The sequence below is a fragment of the Bombina bombina genome, chromosome 7 (genome assembly GCF_027579735.1).
Source record: "Bombina bombina isolate aBomBom1 chromosome 7, aBomBom1.pri, whole genome shotgun sequence".
Lineage (NCBI taxonomy): Eukaryota > Metazoa > Chordata > Amphibia > Anura > Bombinatoridae > Bombina > Bombina bombina.
The window spans coordinates 318,158,067-318,185,102 of NC_069505.1; the positions used below are offsets into that span (position 1 = coordinate 318,158,067).

A 27,036-nucleotide genomic window follows, 5' to 3' on the forward strand; every position below is an offset into this window, starting at 1 on the left:
TGTGGCACCTTCTTATTCCTTTTTACAGGACTTTCTTCTGACATATCCATCTGGGGAGAGCTGCCTCTGATTTGATCATTCCTGGATTATTGCCATCCACAGCGCATCTCCATAGGGTGCTATTATCCCTATTTTTCTTCAAAACTTTCTATAACCACCTTGCACGTAAGGTCATAGCTAAGTCCAGCGGTCCTGGTGATAGGTAACAGGCAGACTCCATTTGGGGCTCCGGACATATAATCTGACGGGTCAATGTGAGACCCGAACCAGGAACTAGGTGGAGATACGATGAGAGACGATCAGGTGCAGCCACGCCCATCGCACGGATAACTACACCCAAAAACAAAACGCACGTCCACCTCGTATTGTTGTCTGGCTATAACCACGCTCTCCCTTGTAGAGCTCCACCAGTATCACTGCAGATTACACCCTACGGGACAAGTGACCACGCCCATTTGTTGGAGCTTTCCCGCCTACAAGCTCTCTCAGCTACACACACACTGTAGTTAAAAACGAAAAAAAAAATTGGTTTTGTTTCGGTTTTTGGCCAGGGGCATCCTGAATTTTCGGTATCGGTTTTGGTCCAGAATTTTCATTTCGGTGCATCCCTATATGTAACCGTGATACATTTTGGAAATACCTGCTTTTATTTGATGCACAATTTGACTTTCATGAATTCAAATTTGAGTTCTTTCACCAAAATTCCCCTTTTGCATAACCCCTTAACTAACCAGATAATTTCTCGACATTGTTTAAGCTAATGTATATTTTAAAATAACAGATACTAAAGGTCTTAATAGTAAAAAAATGACGCTCTAATTTGCTAGAGCATGTCATTTTTATGGCTATCGACCCTGCACTACTGTGTGTTAAACCACATTTCTCCAACATAGGTGTGTCAGGTCCACGGCGTCATCCTTACTTGTGGGATATTCTCTTCCCCAACAGGAAATGGCAAAGAGCCCAGCAAAGCTGGTCACATGATCCCTCCTAGGCTCCGCCTTCCCCAGTCATTCTCTTTGCCGTTGTACAGGCAACATCTCCACGGAGATGGCTTAGAGTTTTTTGGTGTTTAAATGTAGTTTTTATTCTTCAATCAAGAGTTTGTTATTTTAAAATAGTGCTGGTATGTACTATTTACTCTGAAACAGAAAAGAGATGAAGATTTCTGTTTGTAAGAGGAAAATGATTTTAGCAACCGTTACTAAAATCGATGGCTGTTTCCACACAGGACTGTTGAGAGGAATTAACTTCAGTTGGGGGAAACAGTGAGCAGGCTTTTGCTGCTTGAGGTATGACACATTTCTAACAAGACTTGGTAATGCTGGAAGCTGTCATTTTCCCTATGGGATCCGGTAAGCCATTTTTATTAAATAAGAATAAAGGGCTTCACAAGGGCTTTAAAGACTGGTAGACATTTTTCTGGGCTAAAACGATTGATTTATAAGCATTTTTAATAGTTTATAGCTTTGAGGAGTTATTTTATTCTTGGGAATTATGTTGAATAACCGGCAGGCACTGTATTGGACACCTTTTTCTCTGGGGGCCTTCTCTAATCATAGGCAGAGCCTCATTTTCGCGCCACTAATGCGCAGTTGTTTTTGGGAAGCAAGGCATGCAGATGCATGTGTGAGGAGCTCAGATACATAGAAAAAGCTTACTGAATGCGTCATTTGGTATCGTATTCCCCTCTGGGCTTGGTTGGGTCTCAGCAAAGCAGATACCAGGGACTGTATAGGGGTTAAATATAAAAACGGCTCCGGTTCCGTTGTTTTAAGAGTTAAAGCTTTCAAATTTGGTGTGCAATACTTTTAAGGCTTTAAGACACTGTGGTGAAATTTTGGTGAATTTTGAACAATTCCTTCATACTTTTTCACATATTCAGTAATAAAGTGTGTTCAGTTTAAAATTTAAAGTGACAGTAACGGTTTTATTTTAAAACGTTTTTTGTACTTTGTTATCAAGTTTATGCCTGTTTAACATGTCTGAACTATCAGATAGACTGTGTTCTGTATGTGAGGAAGCCAAGGTTCCTTCTCATTTAAATAGATGTGATGTATGTGATAAAAAATTTAGAGAAAATGATGCCCAAGATGATTCCTCAAGTGAGGGGAGTAAGCATGGTACTGCATCTTCCCCTCCTTTGTCTACGCCAGTCTTGCCCACACAGGAGGCCCCTAGTACATCTAGTGTGCCAATACTCCTTACTATGCAACAATTAACGGCTGTAATGGATAATTCTATCAAAAACATTTTGGCCAAAATGCCCACTTATCAGCGAAAGCGCGACTGCTCTGTTTTAGAAAATACTGAAGAGCATGAGGACGCTGACGATAATGGTTCTGACATGCCCCTACACCAGTCTGAGGGGGCCAGGGAGGTTTTGTCTGAGGGAGAAATTTCAGATTCAGGAAAAATTTCTCAACAACCTGAACCTGATGTGATTACATTCAAATTTAAATTGGAACATCTCCGCGCTCTGCTTAAGGAGGTGTTATCTACTCTGGATGATTGTGACAATTTGGTCATTCCAGAGAAATTATGTAAGATGGACAAGTTCCTAGAGGTCCCGGGGCCCCCCAAAGCTTTTCCTATACCCAAGCGGGTGGCGGACATTGTAAACAAAGAATGGGAAAGGCCCGGCATACCTTTTGTCCCTCCCCCTATATTTAAGAAATTGTTTCCTATGGTCGACCCCAGAAAGGACTTATGGCAGACAGTCCCCAAGGTCGAGGGGGCGCTTTCTACTCTAAACAAACGCACTACTATCCCTATAGAAGATAGTTGTGCTTTCAAAGATCCTATGGATAAAAAATTAGAGGGTTTGCTTAAAAAGATGTTTGTTCAGCAAGGTTATCTTCTACAACCAATTTCATGCATTGTTCCTGTCACTACAGCAGCGTGTTTCTGGTTCGATGAACTAGAAAAGTCGCTCAATAAAGATTCTTCTTATGAGGAGATTTTGGACAGAATTCATGCTCTTAAATTGGCTAACTCTTTTACTTTAGACGCCACTTTGCAATTGGCTAGATTAGCGGCGAAAAATTCGGGGTTTGCTATTGTGGCGCGCAGAGCGCTTTGGCTAAAATCTTGGTCAGCGGATGCGTCTTCCAAGAACAAATTGCCCTGACTTGAAAGAGATTATTTCAGATATCACTGGGGGTAAGGGCCACGCCCTTCCTCAGGATAGGTCTTTTAAGGCTAAAAATAAACCAAATTTTCGTCCCTTTCGCAGAAACGGACCAGCTCCAAGTTCTACATCCTCTAAGCAAGAGGGTAATACTTCTCAAACCAAGCCAGCCTGGAGACCAATGCAAGGCTGGAACAAAGGTAAGCAGGCCAAGAAACCTGCCACTGCTACCAAGACAGCATGAGATGTTGGCCCCCGATCCGGGACCGGATCTGGTGGGGGGCAGACTTTCTCTCTTCGCTCAGGCTTGGGCAAGAGATGTTCTGGATCCTTGGGCGCTAGAAATAGTCTCCCAAGGTTATCTTCTGGAATTCAAGGAGCTACCCCCAAGGGGGAGGTTCCACAGGTCTCAATTGTCTTCAGACCACATAAAAAGACAGGCATTCTTACATTGTGTAGAAGACCTGTTAAAAATGGGAGTGATTCATCCTGTTCCATTAGGAGAACAAGGGATGGGATTCTACTCCAATCTGTTCATAGTTCCCAAAAAAGAGGGAACATTCAGACCAATCTTAGATCTCAAGATCCTAAACAAATTTCTCAAGGTTCCATCGTTCAAAATGGAAACCATTCGGACAATTCTTCCTACCATCCAGGAAGGTCAATTCATGACCACGGTGGATTTAAAGGATGCGTATCTACATATTCCTATCCACAAGGAACATCATCGGTTCCTAAGGTTCGCCTTTCTGGACAAGCATTACCAGTTTGTGGCACTTCCATTCGGATTAGCCACTGCTCCAAGAATTTTCACAAAGGTACTAGGGTCCCTTCTAGCGGTGCTAAGACCAAGGGGCATTGCAGTAGTACCTTACTTGGACGACATACTGATTCAAGCGTCGTCCCTACCACAAGCAAAGGCTCATACGGACATTGTCCTGGCCTTTCTCAGATCTCACGGGTGGAAAGTGAACGTAGAAAAAAGTTCTCTATCTCCGTCAACAAGAGTTCCCTTCTTGGGAACAATAATAGACTCCTTAGAAATGAGGATTTTTCTGACAGAGGCCAGAAAATCAAAACTTCTAAGCTCTTGTCAAGTACTTCATTCTGTTCTTCTTCCTTCCATAGCGCAGTGCATGGAAGTAATAGGATTGATGGTCGCGGCAATGGACATAGTTCCTTTTGCGCGAATTCATCTGAGACCATTACAACTGTGCATGCTCAGTCAGTGGAATGGGGATTATACAGACTTGTCTCCGACGATACAAGTAGATCAGAGGACCAGAGATTCACTCCGTTGGTGGCTGACCCTGGACAACCTGTCACAGGGGATGAGCTTCCGCAGACCAGAGTGGGTCATTGTCACGACCGACGCCAGTCTGGTGGGCTGGGGCGCGGTCTGGGAACCCCTGAAAGCTCAGGGTCTTTGGTCTCGGGAAGAATCTCTTCTCCCGATAAATATTCTGGAACTGAGAGCGATATTCAATGCTCTCAAGGCTTGGCCTCAGCTAGCAAAGGCCAAATTCATACGGTTTCAATCAGACAACATGACGACTGTTGCGTATATCAACCATCAGGGGGGAACAAGGAGTTCCCTGGCGATGGAAGAAGTGACCAAAATCATTCAATGGGCGGAGACTCACTCCTGCCACTTGTCTGCAATCCACATCCCAGGAGTGGAAAATTGGGAAGCGGATTTTCTGAGTCGTCAGACATTTCATCCGGGGGAGTGGGAACTCCATCCGGAAATCTTTGCCCAAATAACTCAATTGTGGGGCATTCCAGACATGGATCTGATGGCCTCTCGTCAGAACTTCAAGGTTCCTTGCTACGGGTCCAGATCCAGGGATCCCAAGGCTACTCTAGTAGATGCACTAGTAGCACCTTGGACCTTCAATCTAGCTTATGTATTCCCACCGTTTCCTCTCATCCCCAGGCTGGTAGCCAGGATCAATCAGGAGAGGGCTTCGGTGATCTTGATAGCTCCTGCGTGGCCACGCAGGACTTGGTATGCAGACCTGGTGAATATGTCATCGGCTCCACCATGGAAGCTACCTTTGAGACAGGACCTTCTTGTTCAAGGTCCGTTCGAACATCCAAATCTGGCCTCACTCCAACTGACTGCTTGGAGATTGAACGCTTGATTTTATCAAAGCGAGGGTTCTCAGATTCTGTCATTGATACTCTTGTTCAGGCCAGAAAGCCTGTAACTAGAAAAATCTACCATAAAATATGGAAGAAATATATCTGTTGGTGTGAATCTAAAGGATTCCCATGGAACAAGATAAAAATTCCTAAGATTCTATCCTTTCTTCAAGAAGGTTTGGAGAAAGGATTATCTGCAAGTTCTTTGAAGGGACAGATTTCTGCCTTATCTGTTTTACTTCACAAAAAGCTGGCGGCTGTGCCAGATGTTCAAGCTTTTGTTCAGGCTCTGGTTAGAATCAAGCCTGTTTACAAACCTTTGACTCCTCCTTGGAGTCTCAATTTAGTTCTTTCAGTTCTTCAGGGGGTTCCGTTTGAACCCCTACATTCCGTTGATATCAAGTTATTATCTTGGAAAGTTTTGTTTTTGGTTGCAATTTCTTCTGCTAGAAGAGTTTCAGAGTTATCTGCTCTGCAGTGTTCTCCTCCTTATCTGGTGTTCCATGCAGATAAGGTGGTTTTGCGTACTAAACCTGGTTTTCTTCCGAAAGTTGTTTCTAACAAAAACATTAACCAGGAGATAGTCGTGCCTTCTTTGTGTCCGAATCCAGTTTCAAAGAAGGAACGTTTGTTGCACAATTTGGATGTAGTTCGTGCTCTAAAATTTTATTTAGATGCTACAAAGGATTTCAGACAAACATCTTCCTTGTTTGTTGTTTATTCTGGTAAAAGGAGAGGTCAAAAAGCAACTTCTACCTCTCTCTCTTTTTGGCTTAAAAGCATCATCAGATTGGCTTATGAGACTGCCGGACGGCAGCCTCCTGAAAGAATCACAGCTCATTCCACTAGGGCCGTGGCTTCCACATGGGCCTTCAAGAACGAGGCTTCTGTTGATCAGATATGTAAGGCAGCGACTTGGTCTTCACTGCACACTTTTACTAAATTTTACAAATTTGATACTTTTGCTTCTTCTGAGGCTATTTTTGGGAGAAAGGTTTTGCAAGCCGTGGTGCCTTCCATCTAGGTGACCTGATTTGCTCCCTCCCATCATCCGTGTCCTAAAGCTTTGGTATTGGTTCCCACAAGTAAGGATGACGCCGTGGACCGGACACACCTATGTTGGAGAAAACAGAATTTATGTTTACCTGATAAATTACTTTCTCCAACGGTGTGTCCGGTCCACGGCCCGCCCTGGTTTTTTAATCAGGTCTGATGATTTATTTTCTTTAACTACAGTCACCACGGTATCATATGATTTCTCCTATGCAAATATTCCTCCTTTACGTCGGTCGAATGACTGGGGAAGGCGGAGCCTAGGAGGGATCATGTGACCAGCTTTGCTGGGCTCTTTGCCATTTCCTGTTGGGGAAGAGAATATCCCACAAGTAAGGATGACGCCGTGGACCGGACACACCGTTGGAGAAAGTAATTTATCAGGTAAACATAAATTCTGTTTTTAAAAAAGTTTCCAATTTACTTTTAGCAAATTTGCTTTGTTTCCATGATATTCTGTGTTGAAGAGATACCTAGGTGAATGTCTGGCTCACTACATGGCAGGAAATAGTGCTGCCATCTAGTGTTCTGGGAAATGGATAACATTCTTGCAAAACTGCTGCAATATAGTGCTCCAGAAATGGGCCAGCTCCTAATCATACGTCCCTGCTTTTCAACAAAAGATACAAAGAGTACAAAGAAAATTTGATAATAGAAGTAAATTAGAAAGTTGTTTCAAATCACATGTTCTATCTGAATCATGAAAGAAACATTTTGGGTTTCCTATCCCTTTAACATGATTCTCATCATGTGCTGTTTTCATGTATTTAAACATTTCTCTCTTTATATGTTTATTGGGCAGAATTAAAGGACCAGTCAACACTGTAGATTTGCATAATCAACAAATCCAATATAACAAGACAATGCAATAGCACTTAGTCTAAACTTCAAATGAGTAGTAGATTTTTTTCAGACAATTTTAAAAGGTATGTCTTTTTCCACTCCCCCTGTACCATGTGACAGCCATCAGCCAATCACAAATGCATACACGTACCATGTGACAGCAATCAGCCAAACACAAATGTAAATACGTATATGCTGTGAATTCTTGCACATGCTCAGTAGGAGCTGGTGACATTTTGTGAATGGAAGTAAATTAGAAAGTTGTTTAAAATTGCTGCTCTATCTGAATATTGATAGTTTAATTTTGATTGAGTGTCCCTTTAACCTAGAGTATATTTTTTTTAAACTGTAAAAAAGTTTTTTTATTTTTTTATTCTGACTCTTTCTGTATACTCTTTCCCTGTTCTCTAAGTATTTTGCATCTGAAAAGCCTGATTTCTCCAACATAGGTGTGTCCGGTCCACGGCGTCATCCTTACTTGTGGGATATTCTCCTCCCCAACAGGAAATGGCAAAGAGCCCAGCAAAGCTGGTCACATGATCCCTCCTAGGCTCCGCCTACCCCAGTCATTCTCTTTGCCGTTGTACAGGCAACATCTCCACGGAGATGGCTTAGAGTTTTTTAGTGTTTAACTGTAGTTTTTATTATTCAATCAAGAGTTTGTTATTTTAAAATAGTGCTGGTATGTACTATTTACTCAGAAACAGAAAAGAGATGAAGATTTCTGTTTGTATGAGGAAAATGATTTTAGCACCGTAACTAAAATCCATGGCTGTTCCACACAGGACTGTTGAGAGCAATTAACTTCAGTTGGGGGAACAGTGTGCAGTCTCTTACTGCTTGAGGTATGACACATTCTAACAAGACGATGTAATGCTGGAAGCTGTCATTTTCCCTATGGGATCCGGTAAGCCATGTTTATTAAGATAGTAAATAAGGGCTTCACAAGGGCTTATTAAGACTGTAGACTTTTTCTGGGCTAAATCGATTCATTATTAACACATATTTAGCCTTGAGGAATCATTTATTCTGGGTATTTTGATATGATTATATCGGCAGGCACTGTTTTTGACACCTTATTCTTTAGGGGCTTTCCCTAATCATAGTCAGAGCCTCATTTTCGCGCCGGTATGGCGCACTTGTTTTTGAGGACAGCATGGCATGCAGCTGCATGTGTGTGGAGCTCTGATACACAGAAAAGTCTTTCTGAAGGCATCATTTGGTATCGTATTCCCCTTTGGGCTTGGTTGGGTCTCAGCAAAGCAGATTCCAGGGACTGTAAAGGGGTTAAATATAAAAACGGCTCCGGTTCCGTTATTTTAAGGGTTAAAGCTTCCAAATTTGGTGTGCAATACTTTTAAGGCTTTAAGACACTGTGGTGAAATTTTGGTGAATTTTGAACAATTCCTTCATACTTTTTCGCAATTGCAGTAATAAAGTGTGTTTAGTTTAAAATTTAAAGTGACAGTAACGGTTTTATTTTAAAACGTTTTTTGTGCTTTGTTATCAAGTTTATGCCTGTTTACAATGTCTGAACTACCAGATAGATTGTGTTCTGACTGTGGGGAAACCAAGGTTCCTTCTCATTTAACTATATGTATTTTATGTCATAAAAAAATTTAGTAAAAATGATGCCCAAGATGATTCCTCAAGTGAGGGGAGTAAGCATGGTACTGCATCATCCCCTCCTTCGTCTACACCAGTCTTGCCCATACAGGAGGCCCCTAGTACATCTAGTGCGCCAATACTCCTTACTATGCAACATTTAACGGCTGTAATGGATAATTCTATCAAAAACATTTTAGCCAATATGCCCACTTATCAGTGAAAGCGCGACTGCTCTGTTTTAGAAAATTCTGTAGAGCATGAGAACGCTGATGATATGGTTTCTGAAGGGCCCCTACACCAGTCTGAGGGGGCCAGGGAGGTTTTGTCTGAGGGAGAAATTTCAGATTCAGGAAACATTTCTCAATAAGCTGAACCTGATGTGATTACTTTTAAATTTCAGTTGGAACATCTCCGCGCTCTGCTTAAGGAGGTGTTATCCAATTTGGATGATTGTGATTATCTGGTCATTCCAGAACTACTATGTAAAATGGAAAAGTTCTTAGAGGCCCCGGGGCCCCCCGAAGCTTTTCCTATATCCAAGCGGGTGGCGTACATTGTTAGTAAAGAATGGGACAGGCCCGGTATACCTTTAGTACCTCCCCCCATATTTATAAAATTGTTTTCCTATAGTCGACCCCAGAAAGGACTGATGGCAGACAGTCCCCAAGGTCGAGGGGGCGGTTTCTACTCTACACAAGCGCGCCACTATACCCATAGAAGATAGTTGTGCTTTCCAAGATCCTATGGATAAAAAATTAGAAGGTCTGCTAAAGATGTTTGTTCAGCAAGGTTCCCTTCTACAACCAATTGCATGCATTGTCCCTGTCACTGCAGCCGCGTGTTTCTAGTTTGATGAGCTAGGAAAGGCGATTATTAGTAATTCTTCTTCTTATGAGGAGATTATGGACAGAATTCGTGCTCTTAAATTGGCTAATTCTTTCACCCTAGACGCCACCTTGCAATAGGCTAGGTTAGCGGCGAAAAAATTCTGGGTTTGCTATTGTGGCGCAGAGCGCTTTGGTTAAAATCTTGGGCAGCGGATGCGTCTTCCAAGAACAAATTGCTTGACATTCCTTTCAAGGGGAAAACACTCTTTGGCCCTGACTTGAAAGAGATTTTCTCTGATATCACTGGGGGCAAGGGCTACGCCCTTCCTCAGGATAGGTCTTTTCAAGACCAAAAATAAACCTAAGTTTCGTCCCTTTCGCAGAAACGGATCAGCCCCAAGGGCTATGTCCTTTAAGCAGGAAGGTAATACTTCTCAAGCCAATCCAGCCTGGAGACCTATGCAAGGCTGGAACAAAAGAGAGCAGGCCAGGAAACCTGCCACTGCTACCAAGACAGCATGAAATGCGGGCCCCCGATCCGGGATCGGATCTGGTGGGGGGCAGACTCTCTCTCTTCGCTCAGGCTGGGGCAAGAGATGTTCTGGATCCTTGGGCGCTAGAAATAGTCTCCCAAGGTTATTCTCTGGAGTTCAAGGGGCTTCCTCCAAGGGGGAGGTTCCACAGGTCTCAGTTGTCTTCAGATCACATAAGAAGACAGGCATTCTTACATTGGGTAGAAGACCTGCTAAAAATGGGAGTGATTCATCCTGTTCCATTAGGAGAACAAGGGATGGGGTCCTACTCCAATCTGTTCATAGTTCCCAAAAAAGAGGGAACGTTCAGACCAATCTTAGATCTCAAGATCTTGAACAAGTTTCTCAAGGTTCCATCGTTCAAGATGGAAACCATTCGAACACTCCTTCCTTTCATCCAGGAAGGTCAATTCATGACCAAGGTGGATTTCAAGGATGCGTATCTACATATTCCTATCCACAAGGAACATCATCGGTTCCTAAGGTTTGAATTCCTGGACAAGCATTTCCAGTTCGTGGCGTTTTCTTTCGGATTAGCCACTGCTCCTAGGATTTTCTCATAGGTACTAGGGTCCCTTCTGGCGGTGCTAAGACCAAGGGGCATTGCTGTAGTACCTTACTTGGACGACATTCTGATTCTAGCGTCGTCCCTTCCTCAAGTAAAGGCTCACACGGACATTGTCCTGGCCTTTCTCAGATCTCACGGATGGAAAGTGAACGTGGAAAAGAGTTCTCTATCTCCGTCAACGAGGGTTCCCTTCTTGGGAACTATAATAGACTCCTTAGAAATGAGGATTTTTCTGACAGAAGCCAGAAAAACAAAACTTCTAGACTCTTGTCGGATACTTCATTCCGTTCCTCTTCCTTCCATAGCGCAGTGCATGGAAGTGATAGGTTTGAGGGTTGCGGCAATGGACATAGTTCCTTTTGTGCGCATTCATCTAAGACCATTACAACTGTTCATGCTCAGTCAGTGGAATGGGGACTATTCAGACTTGTCTCCGAAGATACAAGTAAATCAGAGGACCAGAGACTCATTCCGTTGGTGGCTGTCCCTGGACAACCTGTCACAAGGGATGACCTTCCGCAGACCAGAGTGGGTCCTTGTCATGACCGACGCCAGTCTGATGGGCTGGGGCGCGGTCTGGGGATCCCTGAAAGCTCAGGGTCTTTGGTCTCGGGTAGAATCTCTTCTACCGATAAATATTCTGGATCTGAGAGCGATATTCAATGCTCTCAAAGCTTGGCCTCAGCTAGCGAGGGCCAAGTTCATACATCAACCATCAGGGGGGAACAAGGAGTTCCCTAGCGATGGAAGAAGTGACCAAAATCATTCTATGGGCGGAGTCTCACTCCTGCCACCTGTCTGCTATCCACATCCCAGGAGTGGAAAATTGGGAAGCGGATTTTCTGAGTCGTCAGACATTGCATCCGGGGGAGTGGGAACTCCATCCGGAAATCTTTGCCCAAGTCACTCAACCGTGGGGCATTCCAGACATGGATCTGATGGCCTCTCGTCAGAACTTCAGAGTTCCTTACTACGGGTACAGATCCAGGGATCCCAAGGCGGCTCTAGTGGATGCACTAGTAGCACCTTGGACCTTCAAACTAGCTTATGTGTTCCCGCCGTTTCCTCTCATCCCCAGGCTGGTAGCCAGGATCAATCAGGAGAGGGCGTCGGTGATTTTGATAGCTCCTGCGTGGCCACGCAGGACTTGGTATGCAGATCTGGTGAATATGTCATCGGCTCCACCATGGAAGCTACCTTTGAGACGAGACCTTCTTGTTCTAGGTCCGTTCGACCCACTCCAGCTGACTGCTTGGAGATTGAACGCTTGATCTTATCAAAGCGAGGGTTCTCAGATTCTGTTATTAATACTCTTGTTCAGGCCTGAAAGCCTGTAACCAGAAAAATTACCACATAATTTGGTATATCTGTTGGTGTGAATCTGCAGGATTCCCTTGGGACAAGGTTAAGATTCCTAAGAGTCTATCCTTCCTTCGAGACGGATTGGAAAAAGGATTATCTGCAAGTTCCTTGATGGGACAGATTTCTGCCTTGTCTGTGTTACTTCACAACAAGCTGGCAGCTGTGCCAGATGTTCTAGCCTTTGTTCAGGCTCTGGTTAGAATCAAGCCTGTTTACAAAATTTTGACTCCTCCTTGGAGTCTCAACCTAGTTCTTTCAGTTCTTTAGGGGGTTCCGTTTGAACCCTTACATTCCGTTGATATTAAGTTATTATCTTGGAAAGTTTTGTTTTTGGTTGCAATTTCTTCTGCTAGAAGAGTTTCAGAATTATCTGCTCTGCAGTGTTCTTCTCCTTATCTGGTGTTCCATGCAGATAAGGTGGTTTTGCGTACTAAACCTGGTTTTCTTCCAAAAGTTGTTTCTAACAAAAACATTAACCAGGAGATAGTTGTGCCTTCTTTGTGTCCTAATCCAGTTTCAAAGAAGGAACGTTTGTTGCACAACTTGGATGTAGTTCGTGCTCTCAAATTTTACTTAGCAGCTACTAAGGTTTTCAGACAAACTTTGTCTTTGTTTGTTGTTTATTCTGGTAAACGGAGAGGTCAAAAAGCAACTTCTACCTCTCTCTCCTTCTGGATTAAAAGCATTATCTGATTGGCTTATGAGACTGCCGGACGGCAGCCTCCTGAAAGAATCACAGCTCACTCCACTAGGGCTGTGGCTTCCACATGGGCCTTCAAGAACGAGGCTTCTGTTGATCAGATATGTAAGGCAGTGACTTGGTCTTCACTGCACACTTTTTCTAAATTTTACAAATTTGATACTTTTGCTTCTTCTGAGGCTATTTTTGGGAGAAAGGTTTTGCAAGCCGTGGTGCCTTCCATTTAGGTGACCTGATTTGCTCCCTCCCTTCATCCGTGTCCTAAAGCTTTGGTATTGGTTCCCACAAGTAAGGATGACGCCGTGGACCGGACACACCTATGTTGGAGAAAACAGAATTTATGTTTACCTGATAAATTACTTTCTCCAACGGTGTGTCCGGTCCACGGCCCGCCCTGGTTTTTTTAATCAGGTCTGATAATTTATTTTCTTTAACTACAGTCACCACGGTAACATATGGTTTCTCCTATGCAAATATTCCTCCTTAACGTCGGTCGAATGACTGGGGTAGGCGGAGCCTAGGAGGGATCATGTGACCAGCTTTGCTGGGCTCTTTGCCATTTCCTGTTGGGGAGGAGAATATCCCACAAGTAAGGATGACGCCGTGGACCGGACACACCGTTGGAGAAAGTAATTTATCAGGTAAACATAAATTCTGTTTTTTTATGTAGAGTGGTTTTAATTTTCTGTGAGCGAGATTAGATTCACCGTAAATGTTCTAATTTCCCAGAGAGGAGAGAATCGGTCGCCTAGAAAGACTGCACAGCAATATATGGGGGGGGGGTGGTTTAAAAGAAAATTCTGTGAATCTTCAGGCTGACAGGAAGCGGTTTTCTGTCTATTACAAAACATATCATTAAAACCTGATGCAGCGTTCTTACGGTGTTGAGGTTTCTAAGGATGCAAGTTACAATAGATTTGCTTCAGAGCTGTGTTGTATTGAATTCTGCATGGAGAGATTGGTACATTTTAAAGAGAAAATGACAGATTATATATTCCTGGATCGTAGTTATAAGCTTTTTACAATATACAGAAGAAAAAAAATTGTGCTCAGAAGCTTTCTTAAAGGGACATTAAAAACTTTGAGATGGTAATATAAAATGATAAATCGTTTATCTATAAAAAAAACAAAACAAACTGCAATATACTTTCATTGTTTATTTTGTCTCCTTTTCCTGTAATTCCATTCTGAAATTGTGAGCTTTTCAGTTCCTGTTAGAAATGGAAGTGCAGAACACTGTTATTTCTTTCATGCAATTGGCAAGAGTCCATGAGCTAGTGACGTATGGGATATACAATCCTACCAGGAGGGGCAAAGTTTCTCAAAGCTCAAAATGCCTATAAATACACCCCTCACCACACCTACAATTCAGTTTTACAAATTTTGCCTCCTATGGAGGTGGTGAAGTAAGTTTGTGCTAGATTTCTTTATGGCTTAAATCTTGGAATGCTGATATGACTTCTAAATCGACATTGCTATCTCTTTCTTTCCAAGGTAATAAATTATTTGGTTCTCAGTTGGATTCTATAATTTCAACTGTCACGGGGGAAAGGGAGCTTTTTTGCCTCAGGATAAAAAATCTAAGGGTTTATTTTTCACACAGTCATTGGCTGCACACTCTAGTGACCTATTTATAACTCTCTAATTGGCCACAGCATAGCAGGTAACCTAAGTTACAGCATGGCAGCTCCCATTGTTTTATAGACACTAAAACTTTACACTTATTTTGTCAATATTTAAACAGCGATTGAATCTTTAAAAAATCAACATGTTATTTTTAGACTAATCTTTTCTTTGAATGCATCATTATATCTAGCATTTATTTAGTGTTTAATGACCCTTTAAAGGGACATGAAACCCAACATTTTTCTTTCATGATTCAGATAGAATATACAAATTTAAACAACATTACAATTTACTTCTATTATTTATTTTGCTTCATTTTTTTAGATATCCTTATTTGAAGAAAAAGCATTGCACATGGGTGAGCCAATCTCATGAAGCTTCTATGTGCAGCAACCAATCAGCAGCTACTGAGCATATCTAGATATGCTTTTCAGCAACGAATATCAAGAGAATAAAACAAATTAGATAATAGAAGTAAATTAGAAAGATGTTTAAAATTGCATTATCTTTCTAAATCATGAAAGAAAAAAATGTGGGTTTCATGTCCCTTTAACAATTTACTTCTATTATCAAATTTGCTTAATTTTATTGGTATCATTTGTTGAAGGAGCAATAATGCACTAGTGGTTTCTAATTGAACACATGGGTGAGCCAATGACAATTGGTATATATATACAGCCACCAATCAGCAGCTAGAATCTAGGTTCTTTGCTGCTTCTGAGCTTTCCTAGATAAACCTTTCAGCAAAGGATAACAAGAGAAGGAAGCAAATTAAATAATAGAAGTAAATGGGAAAGTTGTTTAAAATCACATGTTTTTTTCTGAATAATGAAAGAAAAAAAAAAAAGGGTTTATGTCCCTTTAAGGCAACGTGTACGAGTTTGTAGGGTAGAAAACACTTTATATTACAGGCGTGCCTTGAAGACATTGCGGGTTTAGTTACAGACTAACTATTGTAATAAAACGAATATTGCAATAAAGCGAGTCACGTTTCTTTCATGTAATTGGCAAGAATCCATGAGCTAGTGACGTATGGAATATACAATCCTACCAGGAGGGGCAAAGTTTCCCAAACCTCAAAATGCCTATAAATACACCCCTCACCACACCCACAATTCAGTTTTACAAACTTTGCCTCCTATAGAGGTGGTGAAGTAAGTTTGTGCTTGATTTCTTCTATGATAAGTGCTTCTAAGCATTCTGAAGCCCAATTCCTCTCAGAGTACAGTGTCTGTCAGAGGGATGTGACCAGAGTATTGCCTGTTGATTTTTTATGGTTTTTCTCACGGAAAATCTTTTCAAGGGTTTTCTGTTATCGGTCGTAGGGATTCATGTCCTACCTCCCTTTTCAGATTGACCATATACTCTTATACCATTACCTCTGCTGATAGTTTTCAGTGCTGGTTTGGCTATCTGCTATATGTGGATGGGTGTCTTTCGGTAAGTATGTATCATTATTTAAGACACTCTCAGCTATGGTTGGCGCTTTATGTATTTATATAAAGTTCTAAATATATGTATTGTACTTATATTTGCCATGAGTCAGGTCTATGTGTATTTCCCTTTGCAGTCTGGCAGTTTCATTATGGGAAATTATTTTTAGGAAGTTTGTCTTACCTGGGGTATAGTCTTTTTTCCAATTAGGCTTGTGAGGGCGCAAAATGCTGTTATTTATTGTGTCATTCTTGGAGAATTTTTTGGCACAAATGTGCGTCTATAATGACGCAAGTTCGTAATTTCCTGCATCTTAGTTGATGCCAGGTTGTTTTGCGCGAAATTGTGTTTGTTGTGACGTGAGTTGCGTCATTTCCGGATGTTTGTTGGCGCCAAAATTGAAATTGTGTTTGTTGTGACGTGAGTTGCGTCATTTCTGGATGTTTGTTGGCGGCAAAATTTTTTTCAACTTCCTTATGCGTCGTGCGTCATACTTGGCACCAACATTTTTTGTTTTATTTTACTTCACTTCCTATATGCGCCTTGCCTTCTTTATTCTCAGAGGGCTATGCTATTTGCTTTTTTGCCAATTTTAGCATTTGCATTTTTTCCCGTTCCTGAAACTGCTATATGTAGAAATAAGATATTTTTGTTTAAATGTTTTTTCTTTTACATTTTACAAGATGTCTCAATCTGATCCTGACTCAGAAGCTGCTGTAGGAACCATGCTGCTTGAACACAGTTCTACCAAAGCTAAGTGTATCTGTTGTAAGCTAGTGGAGATTGTATCTCCAGCTGTAGTATGTAACAGTTGTCATGATAAGCTTTTGCATGCAGAAAAGGTTTCTATTAGTGCTACTACAGTATCTGCTGTTCCCTCAACATCTAAAATACATGATATCACTGTTTATATAAAAAATTATATTGCTGAGGCGATATAGAAGGCTATGTCTGCTATTCCGCCTTCAAATAAACATAAAAGGTCTTTTAAAACGTCTCATACTACTGATTAAATTTGTAATGACCGACAACATACTGATATATCCATCTCTGATGAGGATCTCTCTGACTCAGAAGATCCTACTTCAGACATTGACACTGATAAATCATCTTATCTTTTTAAGATTGAGTATATTCATTCTTTGTTAAAAGAAGTATTTATACCTTTGGATATTGAGGAGTTTGGTCCTCTTGATAATAAATCCAGTAAACGTTTAAATTCTGTCTATAAGCCTCCTGTGACTACTCCTGAGGTTTTCCCTGTTCCTGATGCTATTTCTGATGTGATTACTAAGGAATGGTCAAAGTTTGGTACTTTTGTTCCTTCTTCAAGATTTAAAAAGTTGTATTCTTTGCCAGTGGCTAAATTAGTTTTGGGAAAAAAAAGTCCCTAAGGTTGATTGGGCTATTTCTACACTTGCTAAGCGTACTACTATTCCTATGGAAGATAATACTTCTTTTAAGGATCCTTTAGATAGGAACATTGAATCTTATCTAAGGAAAGCTTATTTACATTCTAGTAAAGTTAATTCTATAGAAGAAAAAAACTTTGCCTGAGGAAACGGTCCTTTACGGACTGAGAAACGCGTAGCAAATAAAATATTCTGTTTTTATACAGACCCGGTTTCTGTGCTATTTTATATTGATGTCCTATTGATTTTATATTTGGTTGGATATCGAACATTTTTCCTTATTTGGACAATCACCATTTCATTTGGGATTAAATCTGATTGCACGAATACGATCATCTGGAGAAAGTATCCACAGTTGTTTGCACCTCTCCACTGGTATTCCGGCCTCTCAAACGATCCACAGCTGACGTAAGCCACACCTGTCTCCATCAATCCATAGGTTTCCCGGGTGAGACCTCCAGCGTACTGACTGCTGGTTTTGAATGTCAGCCTGCCTGCACGCACCTTGTTGATTTAAGGTGCCACTCCACTTGTGAGTATATTTCTTATACTTTATTTTTCAGCTGATGTAAACTGATTCACACTATGTTGGCGCCCGTTGTTGCTTCTATATCCTCACTTATTTACATTCTGGCTATATTCTTAGACCTGCCATTTCTATAGCTGATGTTGCTGCTGCATCAACTTTTTGGTTGGATAGCTTAGCACAACAGGAAAAAAGATTCTGATTTGCATAGCATTGTTCGTTTGCTTTAACATGCTAATCATTTTATCTGTGATGCTATTTTTGATATAATCAAGATTGATGTTAAATATATGTCTTTGGCGATTTTAGCTAGAAGAGCTTTATGGCTCAAATCATGGAATGCTGACATGGTATCTAAATCTAGTTTGCTATCTCTATCATTCCAGGGTAATAATTTATTTGGTTGCCAGTTGGATTATATTATTTCCACTATTACTGGGTGGAAGGGAGTTTTTTTAGTTCAAAGATAAAAAGTCTAAGGGTAAATCTAAAGCTTCTAATCGGTTTTGTTCCTTTCGTCAGAATAGAGAACAGAAAACCACTCCTTCCCCTAAGGACTCTGCTCCAATTGGAAGCCATCTTCAAGTTGGAATAAATCCAAGCCTTATAAGAAACCAAAGTCAGCGCCCAAGACTGCATGAAGGTGCGACCCTCAGTCAAGTTCTACTGGTGGGGGACAGATTGAAATTATTTCTAGACGTTTGGGCAGCTTCTGTTCAGAATCATTGGATTCAGAATATTGTCTCTCAGGGGTATCGCATAGGTTTCAGAATAAGTCCTCCTGTGAGAAGATTTTTTCTCTCTCACGTTCCAACAAATCCTGTGAAAGCTCAGGCCTTTCTGAAGTGTGTTTCAGATCTGGAGCTTTCAGGGGTAATTGTACCAGTTCCACTTCTGGAACAGGGTCTGGATTTTTATTCAAATCTATTCATTATCCCAAAGAAGGAAAATTCATTCAGACCAGTTCTGGATCTGAAGTTTTTGAAACAATTTGTAAGGATTCCAAATTTCAAGATGGTGACTATAAGGACTATCCTGCCTTTTGTTCAGCAAGGTCATTACATGTCCTCAATAGACTTACAGGATGCATATCTTCACATTCCGATTCATCCAGACCACTATCGGTTTCTGAGATTCTCTGTTCTAGACAAGCATTACCAATTTGTTGCTCTTCCATTTGGCCTAGCGACAGCTCCAATAATCTTTTTGAAGGTTCTCTGTGCCCTTCTATCTGTAATCAGAGAGCGGGGTATTGCAGTATTTCTTTATTTCGACGATATCTTGGTACTGGCTCAATCTTTTCATTTAGCAGAATCTCACACAAATCAACTTGTGATGTTTCTTCAAAGACATGGTTGGAGGATCAATTTACCAAAGAGTTTCTTGGTTCCTCAGACAAGGGTCACTTTTTTAGGTTTCCAGATATATTCAGTGTCCATGACTCTGTCTTTAACAGACAAGAGACGTTTGAAATTAGTTTCAACCTGTCTAAACCTTCAGTCTCGATCCAGTGGCTATGTGCATGGAAGTTTTAGGTCTCATGACTGCAGCATCGGACACGATCCCCTTTGCTCGTTTTCATATGAGACCTCTGCAGTTTTGCATGCTGAATCAATGTCTGATATGACAATTAATATTCTTAAATCCCAACACTCAACTCTCTCTGACTTGGTGGTTAAACCATCATCAGATTATTCAAGGGGACTCTTTTGTTCGTCCTTCCTAGACTTTGATTTCAACAGATGCAAGTCTCACAGGTTGGGGAGCTGTTTGGGGGTCTCTGACAGCACAAGGCGTTTGGAATCCTCAAGAGGCGAGGTTACCAATCAATATTTTAGAACTCTGTGCTATTTTCAGGGCTCTTCAGGCTTGGCCTCTATTAAATAGAGAATCATTCATTCGTTTTTAGACCGACAATATCACAACTGTGTCATATGTCAATCATCAGGGTGGGACTCGCTGTCCTTTAGCGATGAAAGAAGTATCTCAAATACTTTATTGGGCGGAATCCAACTCCTCTCTAATTTCTGCGATACGTATCCCAGGTGTAGACAATTGGGAAGCAGATTATCTCAGCTGTCAGTCTTTACATCCAGGGGAGTGGTCTCTCCATCCAGATGTATTTTGTCAGATTTGTCAGATCTGATGGCTTCTCATCTAAAAAAGAAGTTTCCCAAGTACCTTTCCAGGTCCAGGGATCCTGAGGCGGAGATGGTGGATGCGTTAGCAGTTCCTTGGTTTTACCAACCTGCTTACATTTTTCCGCCTCTAGTTCTTCTTTCAAGGGTGATCTCCAAGATCATAATGGAACAAGCGCAAGTGTTTCTGATAGCACCAGCATGGCTTCACAGGTTTTGGTATGCGGCTCTTGGCCACTTCCTTTAAGGCCAGACCTTCTGTCTCAAGGGCCGTTTTCCCATCAGGATCTCAAATCACTAAATTTGAAGGTATGGAAATTGAACGCTTAGTGCTTAGTCATAGAGGTTTCTCTGACTCAGTGATTAATACTATGCTACAGGCTCGTAAGTCTGTTTCAAGAAAGATTTATTATCGGGTTTGGAAAGCCTATATTTCATGGTGTTTTTCTCATAAATCCTCTTGGCATTCTTTTAGAATTCCTAGATTTTTACAGTTTCTTCAGGATTGTTTGGATAAAAGTTTGTCTGCAAGTACTTTGAAGGGACAAATCTCTGCTTTTTCTGTTTTATTTCATAGAAAGATTGCTAAACTGATATTCACTGTTTTATTCAGGCTTTGGTTCATATCAAGCCTGTTATTAAATCAATCTCTCCTCCTTGGAGTCTTAATTTGGTTTTAAAGGCTTTGCAGGCGCCTCCTTTTGAGCCTATGCATTTTTGGATATTAAACTACTTTTGGCTGTTGTTCCTTTCCTTCTGCTAGAAGAGTTTCTGAATTGTCTCCTCTCTCTTGTAAGACTCCTTTTCTGATTTTCCATCAGGAGAAAGCTCTTTTTTGCAGACTTTGTTTAAATTTCTTCCTAAGGTTGTGAATTCTAACAACATTAGTAGGGAAATTGTTGTTCTAATCCTAAGAATGCTCTTGAAAGATCTTTACTTTCTTTAGATGTTGTAAGAGCTTTGGAATACTATATCGAAGCTACTAAGGATTTCAGAAAGACTTTTTGTCTATTTGTAGTTTTTTCTGGTTCCAGGAAAGGCCAGAAAGCCTCTGCCGTTTCTTTGGCATCTTGTTTAAAGCTTTTGATTCACAAGGCTTATTTGGAGGCAGGACAGTCTCCGCCTCAGAGAATTACATCTCATTCTACTAGATCAGTCGTCACTTCTTGGGCTTTTAAGAATGAAGCTTCAGTTGATCAGAAAGAAGCAACTTGGTGGTCTTTGCATACATTTACTAAATTTTACCATTTTGATGTATTTGCTTCTTCAGAAGCAGTCTTTGGTAGAAATGTTCTTCAGGCAGCTGTTTCAGTTTGATTCTTCTGCTTATGATTTAAGTTTTTTAAGAGACTTATTTTTTCGTTTGCATTCAATTTTCTCAGCGGAAATAGCTGTTATTATTTTATCCCTCCCTCTCTAGTGACTCTTCTGTGGACTTCCACATCTTGGGGATTTCTATCCCATACGTCACTAGCTCATGGACTCTTGCCAATTACATGAAAGAAAACGTAATTTATGTAAGAACTTACCTGATAAATTAATTTCTTTCATATTGGCAAGAGTCCAAGAGGCCCACCCTTTTTATGGTGGTTATGTTTTTTTGTTTAAAAGTACAATTATATTTCCAGTTCCTCTTTTTGTATGCTTTTTTTACTCCTTATTTTTATCACCTCACTTCTTGGCTATTCGTTAAACTGAGATGTGGGTGTGGTGGGAGGTGTATTTATAGGCATTTTGAGGTTTGGGAAACTTTGCCCCTCCTGGTAGGATTGTATATTCCATATGTCACTAGCTCATGGACTCTTGCCAATATGAAAGAAATGAATTTATCAGGTAAGTTCTTTAGCTAGACATGTCCAGGGCCCAGTAGTATATGTATATATATATATATATATATATATAGTGAGCAGCAGTGGCGGGCTGATCAGCCAGGCAAATAGGAACTGGGCCGAGGGACCAGCAAGTAGGGGGGCCCACAAATGGCATCTTCACGGATCCTGGTGCATTCCTGAAGCTGGAGTTTTCAGTTGCCCTATCAGTAACTAAGCAAAAAAAGTGTGTGTTTAGAGGGGCCCTGGTGGGTTGGGTACCCTTTCTCTGGACCTTAATGTTGGGGGTCCTGGCTCTGGAGGTTGAGGGGCCGGTTGGGGTCAGGGCAGGGAGGCTACCATGTTCATTTGCATAAAATTTAATACATTTTGGTCAGTGTGAGACAGTGTTCCTGGGAACTTGATTGGTATCAGTCGGCCCTTGGTGTGCAGTGGGGTAAGAGTGTGCAGTGGGGGCATGACAGGCCGGGGCCCACCAGCAAGGCTATCACGGCCCGGTACTGGGCCACAGCCCAGCTGTTGAGAAACCACAGTATAGTCTAAACTTTAGACTATACTGTAGTCTATTAAGTGGGCAATAGCATTATGTCTAAAAAACAAACAAACAAAGAATGCCAAACTGGTTGTGTGTCTGTGTTTTTATTTATTTATATATATATATATGTGTCTGTGTTTTATTTATGTATATATGTTGGAAAAATGGAACCGATAGACTTGCTCGATGCCGGTTTGCCACAAACCTTAAATTTGTAAAAACACCAAAAAATTAAATGTCTGCGAAGCACAATAAAATGAGGTATGCCTGTATGAATTGATGTATATATGTATACATTTCAAGTTTGATCTTTCTTTCCCTTTAATGCTCTGTGCCTTGACTGCGGTCTGTGTTAAACCTTCTCTATGACAACTACCAATAGTTGTAATTGTTCAGGTCTTTGGGTTTGAATTATAACACGACTAAAGCTTATGTCTTAAGGCCTGATGATATGTACCTCTCTGCTCTGAAGAGATGATCTAATACATCTCATCAGTAACGCAAGGTCCCTCAAAGACTTAAAAAAGTGTTTTTTTGTTTTTTTTTTGTTTGTTTTATTCATGAGAGCAGTTCATCTCTTTATGCAGAGTTCTGGATTCGAATGAGAGACACCTTCATTGTAAAATAATGCTCAAGAAAGCACCCAAAGATTTCTCTCCATGCCTGCGAGTTTTTGATCATATAATTTTCTTAAACATTTTGTTTTTTTCCTTTTTTTTTCCTTCCTATAAGCACCTTGATACAGCATAGGAAGTTTACAGTGTTAGCAATTTCTGCCACAGCTGTTTTGCTGACTTATTTTACAATGCATTTAATTTCTAGCAGTGTGCGAGAGCAAGCTTATGTCTTTAATCATTGGCCAATTATAAAGTAGTCTTCTTTTCCTCTCTGTCTATTCTGTTATAGAAAGGAATGCATTATTTAAATTAATGAGTCTCAATGCTAAGTGCTATTATGAAAATAGGTGAATATGCTATGAAGACACAATGTACTATTTCATGGACCAACATGACAGGGAATTTACGAAATAAGTATTCTGTCTCTGAGAATAAACCGTAGTAGATATGCCCATCTATTGGTCAGCATTATCCATTCAACTTGCTTGTGTTTTGTTTCTTCTTCATACATAAATGGATGTGTTTTTTGTCAATGCATTATATTCTTTTAAACTCCACATTTTACTGAGCTGCTTAACTCACTTTTGGGGTTTATGCCCTAAAAGTCCTAGAGAAACTAAGATTTGCATTTTTGAGCAAGTATCCTAATTGGTGTTTGTTGTAATTTAAGAATGGGGAGGCAGAGTTTTGCTTGGCAGTACTTCACAAGATTTTAGCGGATTCAGCGCTGTAGGTTTTTATGTATGTCTAATATGGGTATCTATGATGGCTGTTGGATTCTATTGAGTTTTCTGCGTTACATATTGTTTAGCTGTTGACATCGTACGGATCTGAGCAAGATACAAAATGCTGATAGCAAGCCATACTATCTTTTTAAGAATGAGGCTTGCTTTTACAACACCGGCATCCTTTATAAGGAGACTGTGTAGAATTACCTGCAAAGTACTCAACCATTTACTCCTTGCAGTGATTGCTTTGGCAAGTGTGCCATATTATATGGTTATTTATTACTGAGATCACATTTAATAGAGTTTTACACACATTCAAATACACATGTGATGATGAACAGCACCAGGTAAGAGTGAGTTTATTTTTTATAAAGCCTCAAAAGTCCTGTCTGCATAAACAATACTCTGCATGTAAGAAGGACAAGCAGCCACTTCAAGTACTTTGAAAATAATGTGCAAAGAATTTATAACGAGAAGAGGTTACATAGTCGAGCAGAGCTATATATAATGCAGAGGAAGAGACACATACTTTAATACATAGTAGAGTCTTCTACATGTGCATATATATATATAAGAGCTTTCTGAGCCAGTTTGAAGAAGGGGTATTATTATAGTTGGATAGGGCAAACAATTCAACTTCTGTGCAAGCAAACCATGTAACATTTTGATAACCATGTAAGCAAACCATCACCTTATTCTCTGAAAACTAAAGATTGCATAGTAGACAGAGTTACATCGTATAAATTCCTTGGCACAACAATTCAACATGATTTAAAATTGGACATTAATATTTTTACTATAATTAAAAGCTCTCAAGGTTTGTACTTCTTAAGGCAACTTAAAAAAGTTGGCCTGTCTCAAAAACTGTTAACTTGCTTTTATTCAGCTATCATTGAATCAGTTTTAGCCTGGTATAGCTAAGCTACATTATTCTTAAAGTAGAAACTAGAACACATTTTGAGATCTGCGAAAAAAAATCATTAGGTGTTAACTTATTTCTCTTAAGAATATGTACTTTTCAAGGATGAATAAGAGAGTCAGAAAACTTTTACCTGATTCATCTCACCCTGGCCATTGTTTTTTTTTTTTAAGGTTGAGAGTTTTACAAACTCGGACAAACCATTTTCTTAGTATCCCCCCCCCCCCAGGCTATTAAAATAGAATCTAAGATTACAATAATGTAATGCCGAAACGCGTCAGCCTCTCTTTGAGCTGTATTTTTACCTTGAACTACTTGCTCTAATAAAATCAGTATTTTTATAAACATATAGCAGACTTTGGACATCATTTTTTGCCTATTAAAATGTAGTCGCTCTTTGTGAATTTATTTGATTATTAGATTTTTACACTGCTGATTGTATTTGTTTGTTCATTGCTACCTGATACCTTTTGCACCATGAAGAATTCCTTTTATATTTTTCGTTCTTTTTTTTTTACTTGGCGAATAAAGGATTCTATTCTAACAGTGGTCTTGAAAGAGAGTTGACTCAATGGGATAGGGTAATATTAAACTTGTTTGGAATCAAACCATGTAACAGTGGCATTCAAAGAGAGATGACTCAACATGACAATGGAAACAATGATAAAAAGATTAATAGTACTTGATATAAAAAGCTTGCTACCTATCCATGAAGCTGATGTAAAAGAAAACAACATTCTTCTTAGTTAGAGAACTGCTGAGAAGTTTTCTGAGAATTTCAGGAGCATCAAGTTTTGTAGTGGAAAACTAGCTTAGTTTTCTGGATAAACAACTTTAGTTTTCTGGACAAATGCCAGGAGGAAAAATTGAAGCATTGGGATTGTGCATGGGCGAAGAAAATAGTTTGACACATCAGATACATATTCCAATCACATTAAAAGTGGTATTGTGGTGAAGCGAGATCTGCAATACAAACCTGTTCACTTGTCGAAGATGGAGACATGCGAGTCAAAATCTTAAATATTCAGTGATTGAAAAGACACTGTACAGGAAATCTTTATCAAGCCTACCAGCAAGTGTGTTGGAATTAGTAGTTGTTAATCTAGTATGGAAAAAGTTCCAGACAGAATTGGTATGGAGAATGTTGTAGACGGAATTGGAACCTTAACTTTATATTTTTGATCAAGAATGTTTACATAGTCCTATAGGAGACAGTAAGTTTCCAACTTATATCTATGGTGTTATGGTAGCTATCTATAGAAAATGAAGGGTACAGTCTGTCTAACTGAAGATAATGTACCTCTATGAACTTATGAACTCTTAACGTGGTTGTCTTAATGTCACATCATATGGGAAGAACCAACAGCAGATTATAGTTTTAAAAAATGACAGATGGAACAAGTTTCTCTCCAGGTTTTTGTTTATCAGGAGCAGTGGAGAAACAATTATTTCTACCACAGGTAAAACTTCCATTTTGCATTGGTCCTCTCATCTTTTGCCTTTTCATTCAGTGCCATGAACAGATGGTCCAAGCAGTAGGGTTGCCCTAACCAAGAAAGCCTTGCTTCTGGCTGTTGAAAAGTTTTCACTCTGATATCATGTATAAATATTCACATTTGTTTTCCGTTACATACTAGAATGTTTGAAGCCATTTTTCATCTGGATAGTATAATGGGCAGCCTTACTAACTTTATGATGAGCTTGATTTACTCTGCAAATGGTTTCTTAAGAAACTTCATCTGTTCTAAGAGTTCACCACAGTAACCAGATTATTTATTGTCTTCACAATAAATGGTTTACTGAAACTGCATACATTTTCTTATGTATTTGGCTTTTCCTGCATTGACATGAAACTTATTAGTTTAACTGGGGAAATATGCTGTCCGCATTTAACATTGCACAAGCATTTCTGGTGAAATGCTTGTGCAATGCCGCCCCCTGCACATTCTCGGCCAATTTGCGGCTGGCAGGGGGTGTCAATCATCCTGATCTTATCAGGATGATTGCAATCCGCCACATCAGAGGTGGCAGGCGAGTTAAGAAGCTGCTTCTTTACTCTTCGGGGATAGATTGCAGCATCCGCTGCTTGGTAAATCTACCCCATTAGCTGAATCCACCGGTGGTATGCAACCCAGGACTGTGCCGACAAGGGCATGGAGGTTCAATATGGAGTATTCTCTCCTCTTATTCTGTCCCTTTTTTGTTCAAACATATAAAAAACCCTGCAATAATGTGTCTTCAAGTGGAAATAAGGGGAAATTAAGTAATTGGGGTCCTCGAAACAACAGCAGTCAGACAAATATAATTTGACCATGTGGGTTTTAATGTGTATTTTGAATGCATATACTGTAACTAACAAAAGCCAGTCATATTTGAGGTAGAATGTAATAGCTCTATATGAGTAATTTCTGGCACCTGATTTTATGTAGAGCAGCTATGTGGTGCTTGCCGCATACCTATGTATAGCACTAAATGGTTCATATCTGGGCCTCGGAAATTCAGC

The 27,036-nt window shown here is 40.3% G+C and overlaps 1 protein-coding gene across 1 annotated transcript in view; it reads left to right on the forward strand.

Moving 5' to 3' along the window:
• MTMR14 (myotubularin related protein 14) overlaps positions 1 to 27,036 on the forward strand; it is a 402,308-nt gene that overhangs the window by 351,995 nt on the left and 23,277 nt on the right. The gene's annotated exons all lie outside the window — the stretch shown is intronic.